We start from the raw sequence: 20,090 nt of genomic DNA on the forward strand, positions 1-20,090 counted from the left end.
TTTTTGACCATGAGTAGGGTCAGGGCTCCTAACCCACAAGCTGTTCAAGGGCCAACAGTACTTGTAAATATCATGTTCTCTCATCTTGTCAATTAGGAATAAAACATACAAATATTAAACCCCTTCATATTTTAATGCAAAATAAATGAATTCAGACATTTAGGGAGTGCAGGCAGTTTCTGCCTGGATTTGATGGCTTAACATAGGGTTGATTTGAATGCATATTTTGATATTAATTCAGTCCTCAATGTAATTTGATGCCAGTTTAGAATTTTTGACAACAAAAATATTTTCTTTAACTTAAAAAAACTTATTTATTTTATTGAAGTATAGTTGATTTACAATGTTGTGTTAATTTCTGTTGTACAACAAAGTGATTCAGTTATATATATATATATATATATATATATATATATATATACACACACATTCTTTTTATATTCTTTTCCATTATGGTTTATCACAGGATATTGAATATAGTTCCCTGTGCTATACAGTAGGACCTTGTTGTTTATCCAAGACATACTTTTTATTTTTTTATTTTAATTTTATTGGAGTATATTGATTTACAATTTGTGTTAGTTTCAGGTGTACAGCGAAGTGATTCAGTTATACATAGACATATACATATATTCATTCTTTTTTAGATTCTTTTCTCATATAGGTTACCACAGAATATTGACTATAGTTCCCTGTGCTATACAGTAGGTCCTTGTTGGTTATCTATCTTACATACAGTAGGGTATGTTCATTGCCAAAATATTTTTTCTATATAAAAAATTTAAGGGAAATTAAATGACATAACATTTACTAAATGAGAATCAGTTAACATGTGTCTATATGAATTAGCACAGTACCTGGCACACATCAGGGCCTCAAGCCATATTTATTGAATAAATGAATATATATGTTAAGATTATATTAAAATAAATTTCATAATACAATCTTTCAAGACATATAGATCTAAAATATTTTTTCTACATAAAATTGCTTCCATATCGTAGATTAAGTAAAAGGGTGAAATAATTTTAGAAAATCTTAAGAAAGTTTGAGGTTCTGTATTACTGTTTAAGGGGCAGGACCACGGACGGAGTGGCTGTCTCTAGGGGGCGCTATTCACACGGACCATAATGTGAAGGGCACTAGAAGTGAATTCAGAAATCAAGGAGATTGGGAACTTCCCTGGCGGTCCAGTAGTTAAGAATGTGGTCTCAATTCAGGGGACACGGGTTTGATCCCTGGTAGGGTAACTAAGATACTGCAAGCCCCCCCCCCCAAAAAAAAAAGAAATCAAGGAGAATGACAAATATCTCTCTGCATAGAAGGTTTCATCACATCCTCCCACCATCTTGCAAAGATGGTATTATATCCTATTTCAGACGTAGGGAAACTAAGCCTAACAAGCTTATTGTCTTGTTCCAGGCCACGTGGCAGGTTAGTGGAAGGCTTCAGATCTAAGCACAGGTCTCCCTGGTCAGAATGCCTGTCTGTCTGCCTCAGATCCTGCCTTGAGGGGTTATTACCGAGATCTTAAAGGGCAACGAGGAAGAACTGAAAAGGTGGCGGGTCAGAGAAAGGGACGAACAGTCCGGAGCATTTAGGAGGTGGTCCATGGGCGTGGGGTGTGATGGAGCAGGGGCGGAGCTTGCCGCTGGGTGGGCGGAAGCAGGTGGGAATTGTTGGGGGCTGGGCTTCGGTTTGGGACACGGTGTTTGTGAGTCGCTGGGACACTGACACGCACAGGCCAGGTTGGTAGTTGTCGGTGTTTGCCTGGAGCTTCGGAGTGTTGTCTGCGTCCCGAAGACGCTTTGGGCAAAAGCTATAGAGGAAACTACCAAAGATAATGTTGACTTCCTTCTAGATTTTGTCAGGGGATGGCGCTGGACAGGAACCTTGGCTCAGGGTTTACCTGGAAGTGGATGCAGCTGGGGCCCTGGGAGTGCAGGCGGGCCCTTCACAGTCTCACCTCCCTCCCCAGCCCCCGTGTTATCTTTATTTTATTTTTTTAAATTTATTTTTATTTTTTTGCTTTTTCAATCCCCTCCACTCTTCCCTCCTGGTAACCATAAGTTCATTCTCTAATGAGAATTACTTTACTATGTTACTGTGTTATTTTTACTATGGGGGTGGAGGGGTTAGGTCAGGCCCTCAGCCCTGGGTGCTGCAGGCACTGTCCAGACTTTACTGTCTGTACAACCCAGCATTGCTCAAGGTCATGGACACCGAAGGACGAACATCGCTGGGCCAGGGGCTTCACTCCGCTGCCACGAGCCTGAACTGAACCTGTGATCGTACCCTAGCCCGCCCTTTCCCTGCAGACCTGGCCTGGGCCTCTCTGCCTGTGCCTGTGGCTGAGCCGGGAGGTGGCGGGGGGGGCGGGGCCTGAGATGCTGAGAAAAGGTGTGACGGGAGAAGGTGTGTGTGCTTCCACTCTGCCTCCAAGCGGGGCTTGGAATGTTACCACGGGGTCTATTATAATGCAGTCAGTTTCTGACTTTCAGTGGGAACACAAAAGCTGTTGGCAGCTATGGCCCCTCCTTCCTGAGCTGCCCTGGTGAGCCTTTATAGGTGTGTGTGTGTGTGTGTGTGTGCGCGCGCGCGCACGTGTGTGTAGGTAGGTAGGATGGGGGTGGGCACAGAGGAAGGGCACGAGTTCATAAAGAAAATGAAAAGAATCACAAGGATCGGAGAGAGAGAAAGAACTGGGGAAATAGTGACTCCTACCTACATAAGCAATGATAATTTACGCTAGGAAAGGGCAGAAGGGGTAGTGAGATGAGTAGCCTTTCTGGAGAGCGAGGGAGTCACGCAAGGAAGCAGAAGGAGAGGCACTATTCTTGGCGGTGCCAGGGGGACTGCGGCTTTTATTAAAATAAGAAAGTCGGCGGTTTGTAGTGAGGTGGATGGACCTAGAGTCTGTCATACAGAGTGAAGTAAGTCAGAAAGAGAAAAACAAATACCGTATGCTAACATATATATGGAATCTAAAAAAAAGGTTCTGAAGAACCTAGGGGCAGGGCAGGAATAAATATGCAGACATAGAGAATGGACATGAGGACACGGGGAGGGGGAAGGGTAAGCTGGGACAAAGTGAGAGAGTGGCATGGACATATATACACTACCAAATGTAAAATAGATAGCTAGTGGGAAGCAGCCGCATAGCAGAGGGAGATCAGCTTGGTGCTTTGTGACCACCTAGAGGGGTGGGATAGGGAGGGTGGGAGGGAGACGCCAGAGGGAAGAGATATGGGGACATATGTATATGTATAGCTGATTCACTTTGTTATAAAGCAGAAACTAACACACCATTGTAAAGCAATTATACTCCAATAAAGATGTCAAAAAAATAAAAATAAAAAGAAAGAAAGGGCGGCGGAAGACAGGTGCTGAGAGCAGGCAGAGTTTTAGCAGAGTCGCTCACCGTGCCCTGAAGCGGAGGTCTTACCTATCGGCTGCTGGCTTCTGCAGCCGCCACCACTTGTGGGGACAGCAGGTAACCCAGCTTTCCTTCCCACCCAGCCTCTTTGTGATGGGTAAGCAGCTGAGCACATGTTTGGTCAGAAATATGCAGCCCAGATTCTATCTGGTCTCTGGGAGAAGGAGCTTTAGGTAATTACACGTATTCAGCTCAGACAGTGAATTCCACTCGACCAAGAATCCTCCTAGATACTGTGTCTCTACAGAACCTGTTCATTCGAACAGTGTTCTGTGCACTGTTTGCACCAGTGCACCAGGGAGGTCAGTTTCCAGTTTAGGGTGCTAAGGAGACTCAGTTCACGGCTCTCCTTTGTAAGCTGCTAAAATTCACTAACTTGCAGTGCCTTTCTCGGCCAGAGAGACTGTAGAGTGAAAGGACAGCTCTCCAATTTCTTGCTGCTTCTGGAAAACAAACCAGGTCTTGCAAGGATTTTATTGTTGCCTCTTATGGGTTGAATTATATTCTCCCAAACTCATACATTGAAGTCTAACCCCCAGTAGCTTAGAATAAGACCTTTTTAAAAAAAATTTTATTGGAGTATAGTTGACTTACAATGTTGTGTTACTTTCTGCTGTACAGCAAAGTGACTCAGTTATACAGATACATACATCCACTCTTGTTTAGATTCTTTTCCCATACAGGCCATTACAGTGTATTGAGTAGAGTTCCCTGTGCTTTACAGTAGGTCCTTATTAGTTATCTATTTTATATATAGTAGTGTGCATATGTCGATACCAATCTCTCATTTATTCTACTCCCCCTTCCTCCTGGTAACCCTAAGATTGTTTTCTACATCTTTAACTCTATTTCTGTTTTGTAAATAAGTTCATTTGTAGCATTTTTAAAGATACATATAAGTGATATCATGCGATATTTGTGAATAGGACCTTTTACGGAAATGGGGTCCTTGCAGATATAATTAGTTAAGATGCAGTCCTGCTGGAGTACGGTGGTCCTTTAATCGAAGGACACCTTTTATTAAGTCCTTAATAAAAAGGAAATTTGGATACAGACAGGCATACAGGGAGAATGCCATGTGAACATGAAGGTGGCCATCTACAAGCCAAGGAGAGAGGCCTAGAACAGACACTTCCCTCAGTCCTCGGAAGGAACCAACCCCGCTGACACCTTGATCTTGGACTTCCAGCCTCCAGAATGGTACACTACCTTTCTGTTTAAGCCACCCAGTCTGTGGGACTTTGCTATAGTAGCCCTAGCAAATGAATACACTGACCATTGGTGGTCACCAATCAGAAATAACCAATGTGCACACACTGCAAAAGGAATTGTTTCCAGAATCGTAGAAAACCTTTACCATTTTGGTGGGGTCCAGGTTGCCTTCTGGGTGTTTTCTGGCTTTTGCTTTCAATTAGAGCCTAGCATATCCCTTTTGAAATTACTCAGTCATTCTAATAGGTAATAGCATGTGCTATTTGTTCACATTACTTATTCTCTCTCCACCCTTGCCTTATCTCCCTGAGCAGAACTCACATGCCCATTTGACTGGCTTTGGTTCTGGCCTTATAACTTGAGTTGGCTGGTGGAGCATGGGTGGATGTAATAGCCCCACTCCCTGACAAACAGAAGCTTCTTTTTTTAAAGCTTTATTTATTTGTTGATATTTATTTATTTTGGCCATGACATGCGGGATCTTAGTTCCCTGACCAGTGATTGAACCTGTGCCCCCTGCATTGACAGGCAGTTATTTTATACTATTTTTAAAAATTAATTAATTTTATTTTTAATTTATTTTTGGCTGCGTTGGGTCTTCCTTGCTGCGCGCAGGGGGCTACTCTTCCTTTTGGTGCGTGGGCTTCTCTTGTTGCGGAGCACGGCTCTAGGCACGTGGGCTTCAGTAGTTGCAGCACGTGGGCTCAGTAGTTGTGGCTCATGGGCTCTAGAGCACAGGCTCAGTAGTTGTGGCACACGGGCTTAGTTGCTTCGCGGCATGTGGGATCTTCCCAGACCAGGGCTAGAACCCGTGTCCCCTGCATTGGCAGGCGGATTCTTAACCACTGCGCCACCAGGGAAGCCCCAAAGCTAGTTTTTTTTTTTTTTTTTTTGGCCACGCCGTGCAGCATGCTGGATCTTAGTTCCCCGACCAGGGATAGAACCCGGGCTCCCACAGTGAAAGTGCCGAGTCCTAACCACTGGACTACCAGGGAACTCCTGAGAACTACTGCTTTAGAGAAAATAACAGTGATTAAAAAAACTTCCCTGATGACTTGCTATTACTGCCACTTCTTGACCTGTGTAAGTTCCCTACACTTTCCTCCTTTCTACCTGTAACATTAAGCAGAAGACTAGATGTCTCCACCTATGATCTGGGTCTCAGTTCTGTCTACCTCCTCAGAGGTGGTTCAATCAACTTTTCATTTTTTTCTCCTCTATTTTCCAAAGTTTTCTCTCTACTGGCTTTCCCTTCTGAATAGGCATGTATCTGAGTCTCTCTCATTTTATATATATAAAAAAAGACAAAAGCAAAAAACAACTTCTCCTTGACACGATGCTGCCTTCTGTCTGCTTCCAGAACATTTATAACCCATCTTCTTGAAAGAGTTGATATGCTCACTGTTGCCACTTGTGGTAGGAAGAATCCTAAAGATGCCTCCTCCAAGATTCCTGTTCCTAGGTTTCTTGATCAAACACTAATCTAGATACTTCTGTGAAGGGATTTTGCAGGTAGAATTAGGTAATTAATCAGCTAAATTTAACAGGGAGATTATCTGGGATTATCTAGGTGGACCCAACGTAATCACATGAGCCTTTAAAAGCAGAAAAGGAAGGCAGGAGAGATGATCCAGGTGGAGAGGTCAGGGAGATTTGAAGTGTGATCAAGATTGGACCAAAGTCAGCTATATTTGACTTTGAAGATGGAGCTGGGGAATGTAGGCCGCCCCTAGATGCTGAGAACAATCCACAGCTGGCAGAGAGCAAGGAAATGGGGACTTCAGTCCAACAACCACGAGGAGCAGAATTCTGCCAACGACTGGAAAGCGTAGATTTTTCCCCAGAGTCTCCAGGTAAGAGCCCACCAGCCCACACTTTGATTAGCCTGGTGAGACCTGAAGCAGCCCTCTTGGCTTCTGACCTACCAGCTATGGCATAATAAGCTTATGTTGGGTTAAGTCACTACATTTGTGGTAATTTGTTATGACACAAGTAGGAAGCCAATACACCCCTCCCTCATCTCCCATTCGCTCTTCTGCACATTGTTTTCAACTTTCTCCTCATCACTCTACTGAAACATTTATGATTAAGTTTTCAGTTACATTTTGTTGCTAAATCCCATGGATGCTTCTCAGGCCTGTCTAACTTGATGCCTCTGCAGGATTTGATGCTGCTTCTGCAACTCTCACCTACTGTGAATTCCATAATACTGCTCTCTACATTTTCCTGTCCTCTCTCTGTCACTTCTCATTTTTCTTCAATAGCTTCTTTTCCTCTGCTGTCACTGAAATATTTAAATTCCCCAGAGTTCTATTTTTAATTCTCATTTTATGACCTTTCCCTGATTCCTCTTATTTTTTTTTCATGACTTCTACCACAGAATGATGGACAAAGTTGTCAGGGAGGAAAAACTTTCCTTCTACACTGTTTGTTTCATGGTCTAGGGGCCTGTGAATTAAACTTATAGAAGAGAGATTAACAGGAGAAAAGTCACATAATTTTTATTAATGGGAGGTTGGGCCATTGATAGGGAACTATCAAGGGATAACAATAAAAACATAAAAAATATTGAGATATTATCTAACCACAGTGAGCTATCACCTCACTCCTGTTAGAATGGCTTTATCAAAAAGATAAGAAATAACAAGTATTGGTGAGGATGTAGAGAAAAGGGGACCATTGTGCACTGTTGGTGAAAATGTAAATTGGTGCAGCTGCTATGGAAAACAGTATGGAGGTTCCTCAAAAAATTAAAAATAGAATTACCACATGATCTAGCAATTCCACCCCTGGGTATTTATCCAAATAAAACAAAAACACTAACTCAAAAAGATATAGGCACCCTTGTGTTCATCAGAGCATTATTTACAATAACCAAGAAATAGAAACAACCTAAATGTCCATCAACAGATGAGTGTTAAAGAAAATGTGATATATATATATATATATATATATATATATATATATATGAATATTAGTCAGCCATAAAAAAGAATGAAATCTTGCCATTTGTGACAACATGGATGGACGGTGAGAGTACTAGGCTAAGTGAAATAAGTCAGACAGAGAAACACAAATACCCTATGATCTCATTTATATGTGGGATCTAAAAAGCAAAACAAATCAAAATGAAACAAACAAGCTCAAAGATGCAGAGAACGTATTGGTGGTTGCCAGAGGTGGGAGTTGGCAAAATGCGTGAAGCGTGTCAAAGGTACAAACTTATAGTTATAAAATAAGTAAGTCATGGGGATGTAATGTACAGCATGGCAACTATAGTTAATAATAATACTGCATTGCACATTTCAAAGTTACTAAGAGAGTAGACCTTAAACGTTCTCAACATGAGAAAAAATAATTCTGCAACTATGTATGATGATGGATATTAACTAGACTTATTGTGGTGACCATTTCACAATATATACAAATATCAAATCATTATGTTGTATACCAGAAACTAATATAATGTCGTATGTCAATTATACCTCAATAAAATAAAAGAAGAAATTTGATAAAATTGTTAATGACTGTTATAGTATTATATTTTTGGCCTTCTGATGGTATTTCCTGTTAAATAAGAAGAATTACTTTCAAAGGAATGAATATCTAATGGAATTTAAATGACGATAGTCTGAAACTACCAGCCCTGTTTACCAACTTAAATTGTATCAGTAAAGCAACTATCTTTCTACCTCTCCCAGAAAATTGATATTACTTTTGCTGATCTTTTTCCTCTCACTTCCACAATATGTATTTTCCTTTTCATCTTGTGGTTCCTCTAGGGCCTCAATAATCAGTAAGCTTCATCTCATAAATGAACTCTATTCTATTGAGAGTAACTGTTTGGAGCAAAGTCTTGTATATACTGTATCCTGGATTAGTGAGAAATAGAGCCAGGATCAGTTAGTAATGTCTACAATGGGAGTGGTTGTTCATATACAATAAATTTGCTCCTCCAAATTTAACCAAATGTTTGTATGATACCATTAGTATTATTTGACTAGACTGTGTGTCTACAGTCTTCAAGTGCTCAGAACTAGAAATTAAAATAGGAATTAGAAGTTAAAAAATCTTGAACAGATTTTTTTTAATTAAAAAAAATTAAACCTCAGTAACACCAGTAGATTCTTTAAAAAACCTTTGAATACTGTAGCAGTGAAAATATCATCTTCTTGGCTCTGGACTGAAATCTGAACTTCAGCTAACTACAAGTTTAATTAACTTGATGTAGGCAGAGTTGGTCAGAAAAAGGCTGATTGTCTCGTGTCTTATGGTAAACTAAATATATATTCATTAATTAGCCTTAGAACAATATTATTAACTGGAACTGCTGGGCTAAGCTCATCCTTAATCGTGTTAACGATGATGTTACGTATTTCTGTGTGCTATTACTAGATATAAACATGCCACACATATAAAATAAATAAAAAATAAACATTTTATTATATAAAGTTTAATAAAATGTTTATTTTTTGCATGGCAGTTCACAGCAAAGAAGTGAAACTCAAAGAAGTGTTTAGACCTGGAGGCTTACATATCATTTTTAACAAAGGGAAGGGGCTTTGGGCTTCAGGGAATGATATCAATGGGAAGTGGCTAGGAAATCTAGGGGGGGAAACCAATGGAAGATAAAGATGATTTTAGAGGTTTGTTGATGCAGACTTATCTTCATTGCCAACTTCAGTGATATGAGTCACTCTCCTCTCCCTCGTATGGGAGAACAGGCAACTTCACAAGGGAAATTTATGCTCTGCTTTTAGGCAGACAAAAGGAGGCCAGAGAATTTCTCTTACATCTTTTGATTCTCAATTGCCTTCAGCTCAAAGTAATCCTTATGCCAAAATGGCATATTTTGGGGTAACATATCCTGATCCCCTTCAAAATCTTTATCTATAGCTCTATGACTATTATTATTTAATGAACATTTATCCTCTACCTGGTCCCACAGACACCTTAAGAAGAACTTGTCTTAAACTGAAGTCAACTTTTCTCTCACCTTTACGGGACCAAACTCTCCTCTTAGAGGGTCCATTTGTGAATAGCATCAGCATCTACCCTGAATTAGCTAGGATTAGGATTGAATAACAGAAAACCCCAAATAACAGTGCATTAAAATAGATGTTGGGCTCTCCCACAAAAGAAATTCACAACCAGGCCAATCCAGGCTGGTATGGTTGTATACTATGGACTATGTCTGTCTTTCTGCCTCAATATTATAGAACACGATTTCTGTAGCCCAGGTCACCTCATGGTCCAAAACAGCTGCAGAGATCCTGCCATCGTGTGGGATTCTAGGCAGCAGAAAGGAGGAAATGAGGAAGGTCAGCTAAGACTGTAGGGGAGAATGACTATGGAACATGTTGCCACCTTAAATAAAGTTCTCCATTCATACATCACTTCTTGCAAGAAATACTTCCTGCCCTTCTCTCTCACCCAGTTCAGGCTAATTTCTCTCCCTCTGAGCTGCCCTGACAGCCTGTATAGACTTGTAAACTAAAGGGCAGTATGCACACTATTTTGTAATTGTCTATTTCTCTGTCCATTTTCTCCCATAGTGTCCAAACTCCTTGAAGGAATGGACCATGTCTTAATTATCTTTGCATATCTAGGACCTAACAGAGTGCTTGGCTCTCAGTAAATGCTGAATTACTGAACGTGTCTCCAGAATAAAGCAGATTCTAAATACATATCTATTTCTCTATGATTAAATCATATTTACATCAACATTTCTAAAATTTAAAAAAGGTAGTAGAAAATGGGCACAATGTCAGGGCTTTGTCATAAAACAAATGTAACACTTAGGTTTCTGGTACACTTGAGTGGGAAGAGGTGGTCTTACTTGGCATTGGAGGGGTATGGACTTTGGATAGAAGTATGTTTTAATTCTGGCTCTGACACTTATAAGTCTTACAACCTCGGGGAAATTGTTTCACCTCTGAATTTTGGAATCTTTTTCAGTAAAAATAGAGTTAATAATGGCGACCTTTCGGATTCTTGTAAGGAGTAACATAAAATATAACGTGAGCGGTGTGGTTTAACGCTTGCCATGTGGAAGAAAACCAACAAATAATACTATGCTTAATTCTTTCTCCCCAACTTCTCTTTCTATCTCTTTGCTTGATTCCTCTTTTCTTGCCCCCCTTTTTTTCCCAGACAGATATCATGTCGATGGAATAAAGAACTCTGGGTACAAAGATGGGAGTTTGAATCTCAGCCCTGCCACTGACTGTATTTGTTATGTTTCTACACTGCGTAAGCTGTTTTTATTTTATTCCTTGAGTTACATTTCTTTGCTTCACGCCCAGCCCCTACCATAGTGCTATGTACAGAGTTTATTCAGTCATATTTATTCATTAGGAAATATCCACTGGGCCCCTATGGTTTCTAGTTAAAGAGCCGCTCCTAGGGGAAGGATTTTCATGGCAGGGGAGGGTGAACCAGTTCCGGGATGAAGCAGCAGCTGCTGACCTGGCCCATCACTACCGGCTGGGAGCCATCTGCTTGGTCAGCACTTGATTGATGGGACATAGAAAGGAATGAAAACCAATCAAGAAAGATGACCTTTCGTGGAATTAAGCAATTTGCAAGCAGCTGCAGAAATCCTGGGAACCCACGCCCTACCCCGCCCGGTAAGAGCTCTCAGCTTTGCCGGGCTTTTCTGTTGGACTCACATCAAACTCGTTAATGTCAATAAGAAAGAAATTGAGCTAGTAGTCTTTGTTGTGAGCCTAACGAAGCCTTTGCTGGTGCACGGAATTTCTCCCTTTGATTTTCCTCTCTTTGCTTTTTTCTGTTTCACTTGATTTAGTGTCCTTCTTGGCAGTGGCTCTTTCACTTTTTATTTTCAAACAACAGAGGGGGGGATGGAGAAGGGGGAGAGAAGTTTAAAAACCAAGGAAAACTTTGAAGTGAGTGTTTACCCTTTCTCCAGCGTGAGGCACTTAGATCCTCCCCAATCCAAGTCTGGGAACACTTCGCCTTAGACTGATGAGTGGTGAGGGAAAGGTGGGGTCCCGTTATGTTGTGGGTTAGAATTCAGTCCAAGGGAGAGCTGAGTCCCTCCTTCTCTGCTGAACCACTTCTCAATGTGCTGTTTCTCAGCTGGCAAGATTGGTAAGTTATGCCCTAACTTACTTCTAACTGGTAAGTTAGGTTGTAGATCACACGAAATCCATCTCAAACTGACTTAAGCCAAAGGGAGACTTTTAGCTCATCTAGCTGAAAACTCCCAGGGTGAAGTTGGCTTTAGGTAATGTCATCAGAAATTGGTTCCTCTCCATCTCTTGGTTTTATAGTCAGATTTATTGGCAGCCTTCATGCGGTAGTTTCCGGAAACTGCAGGATAATATCTACCCAAGGTTAAGTTCAACAGAAGAAAAGAGAGAAAAAAGAGAGAGAGAGAGAGAGAATCTCTTTCCTGCAGTTCCTGCATAAATCCTGGGGTTAACTCTGATTGGAACAATTTGAGATGACTGGACCAATCACTGTGGCAAAGGAATGAAGTTTGCCAATAGGCCAGACCTGAGTCATATATTCTCACTGACCAATCACTGGACTAGGGAATTTGGGGACCATGACTGTCAAGCCTTAGTTACATATTGTACTCTTGATCTGGGGTGGATCCCACCCAGACCATATGGCCTGAGAACAGAGAAGGTTTGTGTTCCTGCAAATAGAAAAGGAAATGTGACATACTATTGCCATTAAAAAAAACAACAAAAAAAGGAATGACTTCAAGGCAACCAAACCAAACCAAACCAAACAATTATCCGTAAAAACTGGGTGGTGGGTAGAGAGATTAAATTTCTCTTAAGTAGAATAATGCCATTCATAGCCACAGTTGGGCAAACATGATGAAGACTCTGGCTTAGTGCTTTATTCTCCTATTCCAATAATTATCATAGTAATAATCAGCATTTTAGTAATTACCATAATGATATGGAATAGATAATCTTATGATACATTGTCTCATTCTATGTATATTAGTCTTGACAATTCTTTTTTACTTTAAACTTTGTCATACACTACTTTTTGGTCCCCCACAAAGGCTGAAATAAAAGTAAATATAAACTAAAAAAGGAAAGCTTTTACAGATAATTATGACAGTGTACCATGAACCGAAGAGTATGATTAAATTAACTCTTGCCCCATGAGTCTAAAATTTTTTTAAAAACACATTTTTTTTTTTTTACCATGACAAATGTTCAGACAATATATTCTTAGTGTTCAACAAATACTTGAGTTACCTAGTCTTTTGGGATGAGGGACATCTTTTCATTAGTTTGAGGACTAAAGGAAATATTACCAAAACAGAGGTATAGGTTATGATGAAAACAAAAAAATAATAGAAATTTTAAAATATAAATAATTAAAAAACTGTTGTAGATATAAAACTTTTAGAATACAAAAGATTTGTTTAAAAGGGGAAAAAGCCTTAAAAACGATGATTTTCTTTGAGTCACAAGGCATGCTGATTCATCTATATATAACTGAAGTAACAAAACAGTGAGGTCATGGAAACTCAGTAAACTGTCACAAGGTAGCTGGTTAAAATAAGCCTTCTGTGACCAAACTAGTTTACAAGCTAGTGTTCTAACAGTTTACTGTAGCAAATACTTTAACAAATGTAGTTTCCTATAACAAATATTTATAGTATCAGAATTGTCAGTCAACAGCGCTTGGGACTATTAAAACAAACCTTTCAATATTACAGGAAAGTTCTTTGCTATTCTCAGTAAACAGTCTCAGACAGAAACTCAACTTTATGCTGACAGGACACAGAACAAGTCTACATTTAACGTGAATTTTATGATTTGTTGCCTGTGAACGTTCACTAAGCTTTTCCTCCAGTCTAAGCAGATGGAATATCTAGTAGAACACTTTGTCTTTTCAAAGTTCCCATTCCACAGTCTTCCAATTCTTTTCAAGCGTTCTCATTATCCTGCTAATTAGGTTTTGTAGCCTTTGGCTTCAGTTACATTTTCTAGTCAAGGTTGAATTTTAAAATCTGGGGCAACTCTGAAGGAGAAATGTTATCAGCGGGCTGTGATTTCTCTGGTGGGCGCTAGGAGCCCATCATTTACCATGACTGTGAGGTATGATTCTGGAATTTTACATTTTAGCCTGATGGGGATGGGAGAAATAGGTTACCACACCAAGGCTAAGTGTTTTGAAGTCAAGCATTCTGTTCCTGTTTCTCTGTGTTCCCCGCATGAAATGCAGATGTATAATAAATGCCATGTACGTATTGAAATGGATTCTCCTGCTCTTTTGAATTCAGCAGCAAAGCCAAAGAGAATATAAATAGCAAGTAAATAATGTTACAGATTATGGCCCAGATCCACACCTTGGACTTTATGTTTTTCGGGTTCATGCTGCTGTTGTCTGAAATATTTCTGTATGCAGAGTGATGTTTTCCTCTGGGGCCCTAGAGACTCCTTGGCTAAAGCTCAGAGCATACGATTTTATTTTAACTGCATAACCGATCTTATAGGAATCCTACCTCATCTATTCCAAGTTGGTGAGCAAATGGTTATCTACCAGGGCCAAATAATGAGTGGTAATATGCCAATAATATCCATCTCCCAGCTTAGGAAAGAAAATTCTGAAATTACTCACTGCAGTATGAATTTGATAAGAGATGTCATTTACAGAACACTCTATGACATAAATCACAGCAAGATCCTTTTTGACCCACCTCCTAGAGAAATGGAAATAAAAACAAAAATAAACAAATGGGACCTAATGAAACTTAAAAGCTTTTGCACAGCAAAGGAAACCATAAACAAAATGAAAAGACAACCCTCAGAATGGGAGAAAATATTTGCAAATGAAGCACCTGAAAAAGGATTTATCTCCAAAATTTACAAACAGCTCATTCAGCTCAATATCAAAAAAACAAACAACCCAATCCAAAAATGGGCAGAAGACCTAAATAGACATTTCTCCAAAGAAGATATACAGATTGCCAACAAACACATGAAAGGATGCTCAACATCACTAATCATTAGAGAAATGCAAATCAAAACTACAATGAGGTATCACCTCACACCCGTCAGAATGGCCATCATCAAAAAATCTAGAAACAATAAATGCTGGATAGGGTGTGGAGAAAAGGGAACGCTCCTGCACTGTTGGTGGGAATGTAAATTGATACAGCCACTATGGAGAACACTATGGAGGTTCCTTAAAAAACTAAAAATAGAACCACCATACGACCCAGCAATGCCACTACTGGTTGTATACCCTGAGAAAACCATAATTCAAAAAGAGTCATGTACCACAATGTTCATTGCAGCTCTATTTACAATAGCCAGGACATGGAAGCAACCTAAGTGTCCATTGACAGATGAATGGATAAAGAAGATGTGGCACATATATACAATGGAATATTACTCAGCCATAAAAAGAAACAAAATTGAGTTATTTGTAGTGAGGTGGATGGACCTAGAGTCTGTCATACAGAGTGAAGTAAGTCAGAAAGAGAAAAACAAATACCATATGCTAACACATATATATGGACTCTAAAAAAAAAAAAAAAAAGGTTCTGAAGAACCTAGGGGCAGGACAGGAATAAAGTTGCAGACGTAGAGAATGGACCTGAGGACACAGGGAGGGGGAAAGGTAAACTGGGACAAAGTGAGAGTGGCATAGACATATATACACTACCAAATGTAAAATAGATAGCTAGTGGGAAGCAGCTGCATAGCACAGGGAGATCAACTCAGTGCTTTGTGACCACCTAGAGGGGTGGGATAGGGAGGGTTGGAGGGAGACACAAGAGGGAGGAGATATGGGGATATATGTATACACATAGCTGATTCACTTTGTTATAAAGCAGAAACTAACACACCACTGTAAAGCAATTATACTCCAATAAAGATGTTAAAAAAAAAAAAAGAGATGCCATTTAATTTAGCCTTTGCTGGAGCTGTAAGGAAAACTCATCTGGCAAAGGGTCCTTCTACATAGTTTTCCTATTAAAGTTTAGATTTCTCTTTTTTGTTTATTTGTTTTTGTTTTTTTTGGCCACACCACACAGCATGTGGGATCTTAGTTCCCTGACCAGGGATCAAACCCGCGCCCCCTGCAGTGGAAGCACGGAGCCTTAACCACTGGACCCCCAGGGAAGTCCCAACATACAAATATTTGAGGGTAGTTAATATATTAAGTAATTAGGCACAGTAACTTGGCTTTCAGTTTATGTGATTTGCCAGAAACAATTAACCAGATCATTCAGGAGTGGAAACTGGGGTAGTAAGTTTCCATGGGGGTGTGTGGTCAGTGGTGCTTGAGGGGGAATCAGGAAAGGTCCGAGTCTGGGAGGTCCCAGATTTTACAATACGCTTCGTTGACTATCTCTGAAAGATGTTGGACAACTAAAGCTCATCAAAAATTGTGGGCATGGAAAGCAGGAGAAACGGGAAAATACATCTCCAAAAGGTGAGTAGAATTCTGAACATTAACTTGGCTTATGTCATAAGTTTTCTGAAATCTGGCTCCATCTCTGTTTTGCTTAATTGTACTTAGGTCAGTGTGTGTACATTTCAGGTGCAATAGCGGGTCTGAACATTCTATGTTTAACTAAATATTCTTTTAATGCCTACATATTAAACAAAGTCTCCTACTCAGTATACCTGGGTGTATACATATATAAAACTTAAGAGGAGAAATGTGATGGGTGTGCACTTATTATGTCTCCCTTGTACTCAGGCTATTTTTTTTTTAAATTGGAGGATAGTTGATTTACAATGTTGTGTTCGTTTCAGCGGTACAGCAAAGCGACTCAGTTATACATAGGTGATTGTATATCTATTCTTTTTCAGATTCTTTTCCCTTATAGGTTATTACAAAATACTGAGTAGAATTCCTTGTGCTGTGTAGTAGGTCCTTGTTGGTTATCTATTTTATATATAGTAGTGGTACACAGGCTATTTTTGAGACATGAGGAGATGGTCTCATAATGGTCTTATAATGACGGGGCTCATCATAAATTCTGACACTACAAACAGTGTTTCAACATTAAGTAATCCATCTTGAGTAAACGAAATGAAAGAAAACAGAAAGCCTAGTTGCTGCATAAGGGGCGAAGTCTGTAAAACAATGTAGGTAAAAGGGTAAGTTAGCAAAACAGCCTGATGAGTGTAGGTAAGTGGAAGGGTAACCTACTTCTATAATGTGCTGAGCTACTGGGATAACAGAATATTTACCTAAGACATTTGCCATGGCATCAATGATCTTTTCATTCTTTCCATCCGAGGAAAGCGATTTCACTTCCATACAGCAGGTGGCAGCATTGTGGGCCACAACCCCTGCTCAGCCATGGTTGGCTGACTTTGATGAATCCGACAAGGCAGACATGCTTGTTTGCATTACAAGAGACTGTAGCTTTTTAGAATTTCATTAGGAAGAGAAAGACCACACTTACTGCTTTACAATCATTTAACATTTTCAGTATGTCCTTAGAGCAGGCAAATAAGGTAGCTGTGTTACAAGCTCCTGGGTGGCTATTTCAAAATCAGAGATAAGATTTTGTTAAATTCTTGCCCTCAGTGAAAATAGATCTGCTTTTAATTATATTTACAAAATAATATTAGTGGCTACATCTTGGTGAGGTTACAGTCTGAAAATAATCATTGTGTTGCTAAAGCCAGACTATTAGTTTTCAGCTGGAGAAGTTATTCTCTTACATATTTTATTTTCTTGATTCTGTTCATATTTTGAAGAATGCCTTCTTTAACAATAAAAACTGGCAAGTTTTTACCATTTGCTGAGTTTTGTTCAGAACATTTAAATTCTTAGATTATGAGCTCCTCGAGAGTAGCCATTGTGTCTTAATTATGGTGTATTATTAACACTTTTTTTTTCTTTTTCTTTTTGGGCCACACCACAATGTGGCATGCAGGATCTTAGTTCCCCGACCAGGGATCGAACCCATGCCCCCCTGCAGTGGAATTGCGGAGTCTTAACCACTGGACCACCAGGGAAGTCCCTGTGGTGTATTAATTATCAATACTGATAGAATACATGGAAAAATAATGATATTTAATATTTATTGAGGGCCTACTCTGTGCCAGTCACTGTTCCAAATGCTTTACAGGTATTAATACATTTAATTCTCATCACAAGGCTCTAAGGAAGATACTATTTTTATCTCTGTTTTATAGATGAGGAAAGGAGGCATAGAGAGATTAAGCAGCCTCTAGAGAATTTCCGGGATATGATAATCTTGGTTATTTCCTGGTTTCTGAATGGTTTTTTGGTTTGGTATCCCTCAGAATGCTAAACTTGTGAGTTCCTTAAAAGTTGATGCAAAGCAACGTTTCATATATTTTATTTTTATTTTTATTTTTTTTTATGCCCACTATCGCCACTTTATTTATTTATTTTTTTTTTTCACACACACACACTGTATTTTATTTTTACAAGAGATAAATCGACTGACACCAAGCATTGTACATGGATGACCACAACAAAAGCAACAATGATTGCAATTACCAAACATGAAACACACTCATACTATGTCATAGTATTGACATTCAGTCCAGTAATCCTCCACTGTAACAGCTCCTTTACTTTGCAGTGAAAATTGATTTGTATATTCTTTGCCTCTGAGTCCTTGTGGAATTTTTTTTTTTTTTTTAAATTCAGACAGAAAGTCACAAAAATTATACTCATCCTCATCAGTTCACTCAGTCCCATGTAATTAATTTTTTTTTTTCATCTTGATCTTTTGTTAGCACTTTTATGAGTTCATCAGTTTTTCATTAGAGTTCTGAAAATGCTTATTCATTCAGTTCAGCAGTACAGTCCGCTACCAGAAACCTGTACTTGTCAGAGTCTTTTCCATGTATTTCTTGAAGATGAAACCCTTTTATAGGAACATATTTGCAAAATCATCAGAGTACACCCAGAACTGTCTGTAAATGACAAAAGACTTAAAAATGACCACGGTTAAAGATTTGATGACAGTTCATAATAATGCAGTTGACAAGAAAATTAGTTATTTCTGAGATATACATTTTAAAGTAATAACTAGGATTATTACTTATAACATTATACCCGAATATATAAGATTTTTAGAAATTTCATGTAATGTCTGAAACATTTATATTAACATATTTCCATACATATTTCCATACAAGTACAAATTCATATATTTTATAAATTGTATTTTGCCATGTATGGAAATGCTGTGTGATTCCACTTACAGGAGGTCCCTAGAGTAGTGAAATTCAGGGAAATAGGAAGTAGAATGGTGGTTACCAGGCCCTGGGGAAAAGGAGAAATGAGGACTTCTTTAATGGATATAGGATTTTACTTTTGCGAGATGAAAAAATTTCTGGAGATCTGTCAACACATCAGTATGAATATACTTAACACTACTGAACTGTACACTCAAAAATTGTTAAGATGGTAAATTTTGTTATGTTTTTATCATAATTAAAAATGAAAAAAAAAAAAGAAACTTGTCCAAGAGGGACAAACTAAACATCATATTTTGTCATTATGTAGTAGATTGTTTGTAGTTAATTAAAATTTCGTTTGAGGCTCTTAACACATTAAAATCATATTTGTTGGACCAGGAAGCAAAGTAGCATGTTTACTTCTATTCTTTTAATGTTCCTAACAATGAACTCTTAAAGAAAATCCATTTGAAATGCCAAAGCCCTTGATAAGGAGCTTTAATAGTATGCAAACGTTTTTGTGTGTGTATGTGGTAAAAAACACAATACAATTTACCGTTTTAACCATTTTTAAGTGTATATTCAGTTCTGTTAAGTGTATTCACATTGTAGTGCAACAGATATCTACAACCTTTTCATCTTGTAACACTGAAAGTCTATACCCACTAAACCCTAATTTGTTACCCCGCGACCCCAGCCTTTTCTGCTTTCTGTTTCTATGACTTTGACTACTTTAGATGCTTCATATGCACGCAATTGTACAGGATTTGTCCTTTTGTGACTGGTTTATTTTGCTTAGCATAATGTCCTTGAAGTTCATCCGTGTTAATGCATGTGACAGGATTTTTCTTCTTTTTTAAGGCTGCGTAACATTCCATTGTATGTATATACCACATTTTCTTTATCCATTCATCTGTTGATCAACATTTGGGTTGCTTCCACCTCTTGGCTATTGTGAATGATACTGAGATGAACTTGGGTGTGTAGATATCTCTTCAAGATCCTGCTTTGAATTCTTTTGGATACATCCCCAAAAGTGGGATTGCTGGATCATGTGGTAATTTTATTTTTAATTTTTTGAGAGACCTCATACTGTTTTCCATAATGGTTGCACCATTTTACATTCCCACCAACAAGATTTCCAATTTTTTCACATCTTTGCCAACACTCGTTATTTTCTGTTCTTTTGACAGTGACCATCCTAATGGGTGTGAGGTGATATCTCATTGTGGTTTTGATTTGTATTTCTCTTGTGA

Source organism: Balaenoptera ricei, chromosome 21 (genome assembly GCF_028023285.1).
Source record: "Balaenoptera ricei isolate mBalRic1 chromosome 21, mBalRic1.hap2, whole genome shotgun sequence".
NCBI lineage: Eukaryota > Metazoa > Chordata > Mammalia > Artiodactyla > Balaenopteridae > Balaenoptera > Balaenoptera ricei.